General features: G+C 46.1%; 1 long non-coding RNA gene across 4 annotated transcripts; it reads right to left on the bottom strand.

Moving 5' to 3' along the window:
* Positions 1-2,227: 2,227 nt before the first annotated feature.
* Positions 2,228-8,091, bottom strand: LOC116575296. Of its 4 annotated transcripts, none has more exons than XR_004279688.1 (3): positions 7,171-8,091; positions 6,096-6,933; positions 2,228-2,385 (listed from the first exon to the last, which is right to left on the bottom strand). It is a non-coding gene; the product is annotated as an uncharacterized LOC116575296 (long non-coding RNA). The 4 variants fall into 4 exon arrangements; XR_004279689.1 differs by having other exon boundaries at positions 6,147-6,933; positions 7,171-8,089; XR_004279691.1 differs by having other exon boundaries at positions 6,200-6,933; positions 7,171-8,087.
* Between the last annotated feature and the right edge of the window lie 646 nt (positions 8,092-8,737).

Here is an 8,737-nt window from a genome sequence, read left to right as displayed (position 1 = left end):
GGTGAGAGCACAGCCTAACTGACCCTTTGGTCTCAGTCTGGTGAGACCCTGAGCAGAGGACCCAGCTAAGCCAAAGCTGGACTCTGGCCCATGAAAACCATGAGATAATAAATGTATATTGGTTTAAGACATTAAATGTATAGCACATAATTCATTATGCCTCAATAGAAAAATAATACAGGATTTAATTAGAGATAGTGAAAAGCAATTGGCCATATGGGTCTGGACCACAAAACAGAGCTCAAGACTGGAGTTACACATTTGGTAATTATTAACATATAGATAGGAGCCAAAGCCAGTGGAATATATAGTGACAACGAGGACAGAAACCTGAGGATCCACCAACATTTAGTTGATAAGTAGATGAGAAAGAGTTTTGAGGGAGTCTGGAAAAGACTGCCCAGCAAGGTAGGAGGAAAATGAAGAATACGGTTGTATTAATAACAGCCAACATTTAGTAAAAACTTTCCATGCGCCAGGTACTGTTTTAAGTGGGTGACAAGTATTAACCCCTCCATGCAGGATTATCATGTTAGTATTCTTACATTACAAATGAGGCAACTGAGGCAAGGAGAGAATAGTAGCCTGCCCACGGCCACACAGTCACACGCCTAGTAAACGGAAGAACAAAGATCCCCACTCAAGTGGCTACCTCTGGAGTCTGGGTTCTCACCAGTTATGCCAAACTGACTCTGTTCTGAGGAACGGAAACCCAGTGCAAACCAACACAACTGTAAGTGGGGATTTATTAGTTCACCACAACCAAAACTGTGAGGGGTAGAACACAGGACCTATTTTAGGAACCCTTGGGGAGACAAGCCGTGCCATCAATCTCTCTCTCCTCTCTCTCTCTCTGCCCCCCTCCCCCCCACTCAGCATCCCTTATGTTGGCTTTATTCTCACACACACTTTGTGGACATGATGGCGACGAGAGCTGCCAACAGCTCCAGCCTGACCTTATCTCCACAGGAGAGTTCCTCCTCCATCACTTGCCAAACCAAAGCAATTATAGGACACAGGTGGGTGAGTTTCCCCTCCTTTACCCCAAATATAGAAGCAATTGAGAGGGGCGCCTGGGTGGCTCAGTGGGTTAAAGCCTCTACCTTCGGCTCAGGTCATGATCCCGGAGTCGCGAATCGGGCTTTCTGCTCAGAAGGGAGCCGGCTTCCCTTCCTCTCTCTGCTTGCCTCTCTGCCTACCTGTGATCTCTGTCTGTCAAGTAAATAAATAAAATCCTGGGCGCCTGGGTGGCTCAGTGGGTTAAGCTGCTGCCTTCGGCTCAGGTCATGATCTCAGGGTCCTGGGATCGAGTCCCGCATCGGGCTCTCTGCTCAGCAGGGAGCCTGCTTCCTCCTTTCTCTCTCTGCCTGCCTCTCTGCCTACTTGTAATCTCTCTGTGTCAAATAAATAAATAAAATCTTTAAAAATAAATAAATAAATAAATAAATAAATAAATAAATAAAATCTTTAAAAAAAAAAAAAAAAGCAATTGAGAGATGGGTATAAGAGCCAGACAAATAGGGCTCACATGTCAGATTTAAGGTCAGGAGGGGGGATGCCAGAGTGAAGACATGGTTTATGTGTTTGACTGTCTCATATTGCACCGAAGAATAAAAGTGACTCCCAGTCAGAGCCAACCCCGGACCCCCCTGGAAGGAAGCTACCCAGCAGAGCACGGCTTGAGACACACAGCCCGCCCAGCTTAGCTTGCCATGTGGCAGCATTAATGCATGTGGCAGCGTTAATGCACTTTCTCTGCAGGCAGGAGAAAAGGGAGCTGAGTCACACAGGCCCTCTCCCAAGCTTACCCATCCGATGAGTCACCTCTCTACTCACCTTCCCCTACTCCACCATCCCCTATAGAATAATAAAAGAGAAAAAGAAAAAAGAAAAGAAACGAAACTCCCAGGTACACACCTATTAGAATGGCTAAAATTTAAAAATCTGACAAGACCAAGTCCTGATGAGGGCACAGGACCACTGGAAGTTTCATCCATGGCCAACGGGGGTGCCAAATAATAAAGCCACGTTAGAAGACTTTCTTACGAAGTTTAATGTACTTTCACCATATGACCCAGAACTACCCCTAAGTATGGATCCATGAGAAATGAAAACACATGCCCATACAAAGGTCTGTACATGAACGTTTATAGTTTTATTCACAATTGCCCCGCATTGGAAACCATCCAATGTCCCTTCAATTAGTAGATGACTGAACAAATTCTAGTAGCCACACAAAAGAAGCTACTCGGCAATAAAAAAGAGCACACCACTGATACAACAATGTGGATGAATTTCAGAAGCGCTGTGTTCTGTGAGAGAAGCAATCTCGAAGGGCTACATACTGGATGAATCCACTTATACAATATTCTGGAAATGGCCAATCTACAGAAACAAAAACAAGATCAGTAGTTGCCAGGTGTTGGGGTAAAGGGAGGGATTAAATACCAAAGAGAATAAGGGAACATTTGGGGATGATAGAAGTATTTCATATCATCTCAGTGATAGTAATCACACAACTGTATACATTTATTAAAATCCCTAGAACTGTGTGTGTAAAAAAGAGGGAACACTACTGCTTGCAAATTAAACTTCCATAAACTTAAAGCAAAAGACCAAACCAGGGGCGTTATGTTCATTCTCAAACTTTAACATGTGTCAGAATCCCCTGGAGAACTGGTCAAACACAGATAAGCGGGGGGGGGGGGGGGGGGGGGGGGGGGGGGGGGGGTAGGGAACATGGGTAATGAGAACCAGCATTTCTTTTTTTTTTTTTTTAAAGATTTTATTTATTTATTTGAGAGAGAGCACAAGAGCATGAGTGGGGGAGGGGGCAGAGGGAGAAGCCGACTCCACACTGAGCAGGGATTGATCCCAGGACCCTGAGATCGTGACCTGAGCCGAAGGTAGACGCTTAACTGACTGAGCCACCCAGGCACCGCCAAGAACCAAGCATTTCTACCATGTTTGCAAAAGATTCTGATACCCCTGGGTCCAGGGAGCACATTTCAGGAACTGCTGCTCTCGTGAAAATCCCTCCATGTGAAAAGGAGGATATCCAAGCCAGCTTGGAGAACTGGTAGGTTGCTAAGAGAAAGTAGCTTTGCCACGGACAGCCCCACAAAAGCAGGGGAGGGGGATTTCCAAAAGGACATGAGGTGTTCTTTTTCCAAAGGAGGAGGAACAGAAAGTAAGTAGCCCCAAACAGCAACCCTGTAGAGATACATCAGAGTACCCCAAAGATGCACATCTGTAAGAAACGGGTGGGGAACACCGTCACATAGCTCAAGGAGATACAGACTAAGCTGTGTTCACTGGACTGAGCAGAATGGAAGAAAGACCACATTCAAGTGGTTGCCGATTGCAGAGGAGAGATGAGGAAAGGGGAACAATAAATGTTGGCACTTCCGTCACCCATTCCGTAAGCATGGAGCACATACGTATGTATGTGATAAGGTGTGATGGACAGCTTTCCATTTCTTTGTCAATAGGGGATCTACTTTAGGGAGGGAAGGAGTCGGTAAATGACAAGAGGTTGAAAATATAGGAGAGTGTGGTCACCAAGGATAGTCCTTAAGAAGGCAGGTAAGCGTGGCACCCTGAGCACAGACGGAACAAGAAGCTGAGAAGACGCACAAGACAAATAGACACAAGGAAGGAAGATGGGGGGGGGGGCGGTTGTAAGTTTAGTGAAGGGAGATTGAGTGTGTCCCCATCTGATGGCTTCCATTTGCTCTGAGGAGGTGACAACAAGTCAATCAAGGGGTACCTTAACATGTTGGGTTAATAGTTCAGTCTCCAAAGTCAGAGTCCAGACTTGCTGTGTAACATTGGACAAACTACATGCTTAACCAATGTCTATAAAATAAGAATAGTAACAGGACCTTTCTCACTGGAAAAGGGATGAGAATTGTGCCTGGGACATAGCGAATGCTCAGTGTTTGGTTGCGGCAAGTGACCAGTTCGAGGAGTGAAGAGATTATCAGAAGTAGACACTATTAACCATAGAACTTCTAATAGGCTGCGGCTATTAATGTTTAAGTCCAAAAGAAGTAGCGCCCTTGTTAATTAATCCAGTCAGCCCCAGGTCCTAGCAAGTTGTAACCATCAGAGATCCTCTTCAACTTCGAAACAAGATCCTCCCTGTTTGTAAAACTCTAGGAACCCAAGTGCCCATTGGAGAGGGCTTCAGAAGTCTTATGTTCTTCTATCAGCTGTGGGAACATGAGCATCTCGAGGCAAGGCCACTATTAAGGTCACCTCTGAAGTTTCATCAAGACCTAACAAGTTGGTGTTTCAAAGACTCAGAAGTGAGTCACTTGCCTACAGTTGGCACCTTCAAATGGGTCCATTGTGTAAGACGCCCGGAAGGGTAGAGGTAGCTGGACTTGGTTAGCCTGGGGAGACCAAAGGTGTCTCTTTCCCCAACTCAAACCACCAGCTGTCAGCCCAAGGCCATGTGTGAGTCAAGGACACTGTTCCATTTCATGTGATAAGTGAAAAAGAGCTTTTTTTTTTCCTCCAAAGCATTTCTTCTTCCATTCTGTATGCCAGAGTTGAGCTCGTATTTCCAACAACTTTTTTTCCCCTTGAGTTCATTGAACATGAGTTGGTAAGAGACCTGTTCCAGGTGTGGGTCCCAGCTGAGTCATAGGAGAAACAGAACTGCTCTGGTACCTTCCTTCCTTTTCCAAAAAGGTGAGGCTTTTCCAAGCTTCCGTTTCTCTCTCTTACGGCCTTTTACTTAGGCACTCACCCAAAAGGCAGTTACCGTATTCCATCCATTCCAGGATGCACACTTCCCTTGCATGTGAACATCTGGGAAATGGGGACGCACCTTCATTTTGGGTACTGGTTAAGCTGCCTGTCTGACAGTCAGTCTCTTTGTTTTGATGAAGTATGAAGATGGCCCTTTGGGGAGTGTCTCAGCACTGGGACTTCACTTAAGTCCTTCCATAAGTCTGACCACAGCCCTGTACATTTGGTGCGATGCTCTACACTATACTTGGCAAAACACAAGGATTCGCCAGATTGAGTGACTTGCTCAAGGCCACATGGTTAGTAGATAGCCCAGTGGGATAAGGCAAATCTCACTGCTTCCTGAAATATTTTAGCAGGATCAGAATCATCAACCAACTACGTCCATGACCATTCCAGAGGAGATGAACAAGGCTCACAGGAGGATTTCAGCTTGAACTATATCATAATATATGGACGTAGAAAGAGAGCCATGTACAAGAGAAATTTAGGATCAGCTATGGGAAGAAGCTACCAGACTATGGTTACCTTCTGTGGGCCTCAGAGTTTTGTAAACATGGTGCCAGCAACAACAGGGGCCACAGCTTTTTGAAGACCTGCCTGTAATGGGATCTGGGCCAAGCAATCCACCACATGGTCTTATTTATTTCTCACAACAGCCCCCCAAAGTGGACCTTGTCCTCTACTAGAAACTATTGCTTAGACAGACAAGATTACAGATCTAGCAACTCTCAGAGCTGGAATGCGCCTCTGCCTGATAGGCTCCAGGAAGCACTTACCCTGTGCGATTCAGTCTCATCCACCAAAGGAAGTGGATAGACCAGCTGACCTCTGAAGTCCTGTCCCTAAGAGGTAATGGTTCTGCTTTTACAAATAAGTACACAGTGGCACTCGGTGAGCACGCTCTATGGTGACGCATTCAAAAGTGATCTGGGGGCTGGTTGTTCCTCAAAAAGTTAAACACAGAATGACCATATGATCCAGCCATTCCGACCTAAGGATATACCCCAAAGAACTGAAAGCAGGACCTCGAACAAACGTTTGTTCATGAGGGTTATAGCAGTGTCATTCACAACAGCCGAAAAGGCGGAAACAAATCAAATGTCCATCAACAGAGAAATGGATAAACAAAACATGGTACATACATAAAATGGAATAGCCTTCCTCATTAAAAAGGAATGAGATCCTGACCTATGTCATGAGGTAGAAAAATCTTGAAGACATCATGTTAAATGAAATAAGCCAGCTACAAAGGGACAAATGCGAGAGGATTCCCCCTTTGGGAGGCACCTGGAGTAGTCAAATTCAAAAACACAGAAAGCAAAATAGAGATTTACCAGGGACTGGAGGGAGGAGAAAATGGGGACTTCTGGTTCACAGGGACCCACCTTCTGGTTGGGATGATTGGAAAATTCTGGACTTCTGGTTCACAGGGACCCACCTTCTGGTCGGGATGATGGGAAAATTCTGGACTTCTGGTTCACAGGGACCCACCTTCTGGTCGGGATGATGGGAAAATTCTGGACTTCTGGTTCACAGGGACCCACCTTCTGGTCGGGATGATGGGAAAATTCTGGACTTCTGGTTCACAGGGACCCACCTTCTGGTCGGGATGATGGGAAAATTCTGGACTTCTGGTTCACAGGGACCCACCTTCTGGTCGGGATGATGGGAAAATTCTGGACTTCTGGTTCACAGGGACCCACCTTCTGGTCGGGATGATGGGAAAATTCTGGACTTCTGGTTCACAGGGACCCACCTTCTGGTCGGGATGATGGGAAAATTCTGGACTTCTGGTTCACAGGGACCCACCTTCTGGTCGGGATGATGGGAAAATTCTGGACTTCTGGTTCACAGGGACCCACCTTCTCGTCGGGATGATGGGATAATTCTGGAGATGGATGGGGGTGACGGTTGCCCAACACTGTGAATGCACGTAATTCCTCTGGACCGTACACTTTAAAATGGTTAAGATGGCAAGTTTTATGTACTATATACTTTATCACGATTTTTAAATCACCCCAGAAAATATTCAGGATTCATTAATCACACTACCTCCAATCAAGAACAGGAAGTCTTTGGAGACCCGAGGCGGGATGGAAATGAGGAATCCTGTTCCCAGAGTACGTCATGCAGGACCAGGTGAGGGTGAGGGGGTGGGGGCAGTTGTGGGTTCTGGGAAGAGGAAAGATGGGAAAGGCAACGGATGTGAGTTCTGCTAGACAATCCCGGGCACAGTCCCAGAGTATATCAGAGCAGATGGCAAGCTTGGTCATGACAACAAGGAATGGGCGGAGGGATTCCATGTCATTGAGAAATAACCCATCTATCTGAGGACTCTGGGGAATTCCTTGAAAAACAAAACACACTAGCCTCTTCACGTAGCAAACAATACCATATCCTTCCTCATACCTGTAAATAAACAGCCACACATCCGTGCGTCCTCATTTTCATGGCAATGGGGAGATAGTCGACCTAGGAAGTCACTGCTTGGCCTTCAGGAGACGCTCAAGTATCCAGAATGTTTGCTCACGTCAGGCCGAGTGTCTGGATTATAGGGTGTTTTGCTGCCAGTGATAAATGTGTGCTGACGTGTGGTTCCTGCCTTTCAGGAAGGGCTTCTCATGTGGCTCTGAGGGGCTCTGTCTCCTGTCCCCCACGCTGTGAGGCTGAGGCACCAGCTCCCAGCCTACTGGGAGCCCCGCCTGCCTCCTGTTGAAACAAGCAGCACCAGGATGGGATGCGTTCATGCTGTTTTTACAGAGAAAGGAATCAAGTCCTCTGTTCAGAAGAATCAGGAAGGATTCGAGTACTCAGCCCGTCTCCGCTTTTGTTTGTGTGGGTGTTGTGGGTGGAGATGAGAAGGGAGATGAGGCCGTGCATGTCTCATCTAGGTATCGTGGGGGTTGCGGAAGAGTCTGCACTGGTTTCAAGATTTATCAGAAAAACAAACAAAGGAAAGTATTCTCCGAAAATGTAGCAAAAGTCCCAACTCAGGACCAGAGGATGAGCACACAAAGACCTCCAGTCTATTTCCGCCAGCCTGTGTAAATCTAAGAACCAATAGAGCTCAGTCGGTGCAGTCAAACTTTCTCTGCCCAGTGGGGCACACGGGAGTCTGGGGACAGGGGTGGGGGGTGTCAAGCCGTGGGGGTGGCCCCTCCCTCCATCTTATGTCTCAGCTCCCTTCCTCCCAAGTGAAGAGGCCAGAATAGGCCGCTTCCAAGGGCAAGATAGGCGCAATGTCTCTATTCATTTTGTATTTCTAATTTTTAACAATAAAGGCAATATAACAGCTATAAAATTCATGAAATGGAAACAAATCTAGTCTTCTCAAATCCCTTGTCCTAACATAAGCAACTTGGTTTGATATTTCAGTGTTTTTTTGCGCTTTTTGTTGTTGTTGTTGTTGTTGTTGTTGTGTGTGTGTGTTTTAAGATTTTACTTATTTATTTGACAGACAGAGATCACAAGTAGGCAGAGAGGCAGGCAAAGAGAGAGAGAGGGAAGCAGGTTCCCTGCAGAACAGAGAGCCCAATGCGGGGCTCGGTCCCAGGACCCTGGGATCATGACGTGAGCCGAAGGCAGAGGCTTTAACCTACTGAGCCACCCAGGTGCCCCGATATTACAGTGTTTTAAATCTTGCGGCATAACTGGTTCTGAAAGTCACACGTGTTTCATAGGTTTTTTCAGAGGAAAAAAAAATCTTATTAATTCATTTGATTATTGTTGTTGTTGTTTTTTAGAGCTAAAACCCTTACACTTTTTAGACTCCAGAAACCCGTTGGATGCCACAGTGACTCTTTGGTGGGTGTCATGGCTAAATTGTGCCCCCCACCCAATTCATATGCTGAAGAGTTAGCTCCCAATACGCAGAAAGTGACTGTATTTGAGGTAGGTTTTTCTAAAGAGGTGACTAAGTTACAGTGAGGTCATTAGGTGGGAACCTAAGATGACTGGTATTTTCATTAAAAAAAGG

The sequence above is a fragment of the Mustela erminea genome, chromosome 16, assembly GCF_009829155.1.
Source record: "Mustela erminea isolate mMusErm1 chromosome 16, mMusErm1.Pri, whole genome shotgun sequence".
Taxonomy (NCBI): Eukaryota; Metazoa; Chordata; class Mammalia; order Carnivora; family Mustelidae; genus Mustela; species Mustela erminea.
The sequence above is the reverse complement of the archived record's forward strand: the minus strand, read 5'-3'. Positions and strand labels throughout refer to the sequence as shown.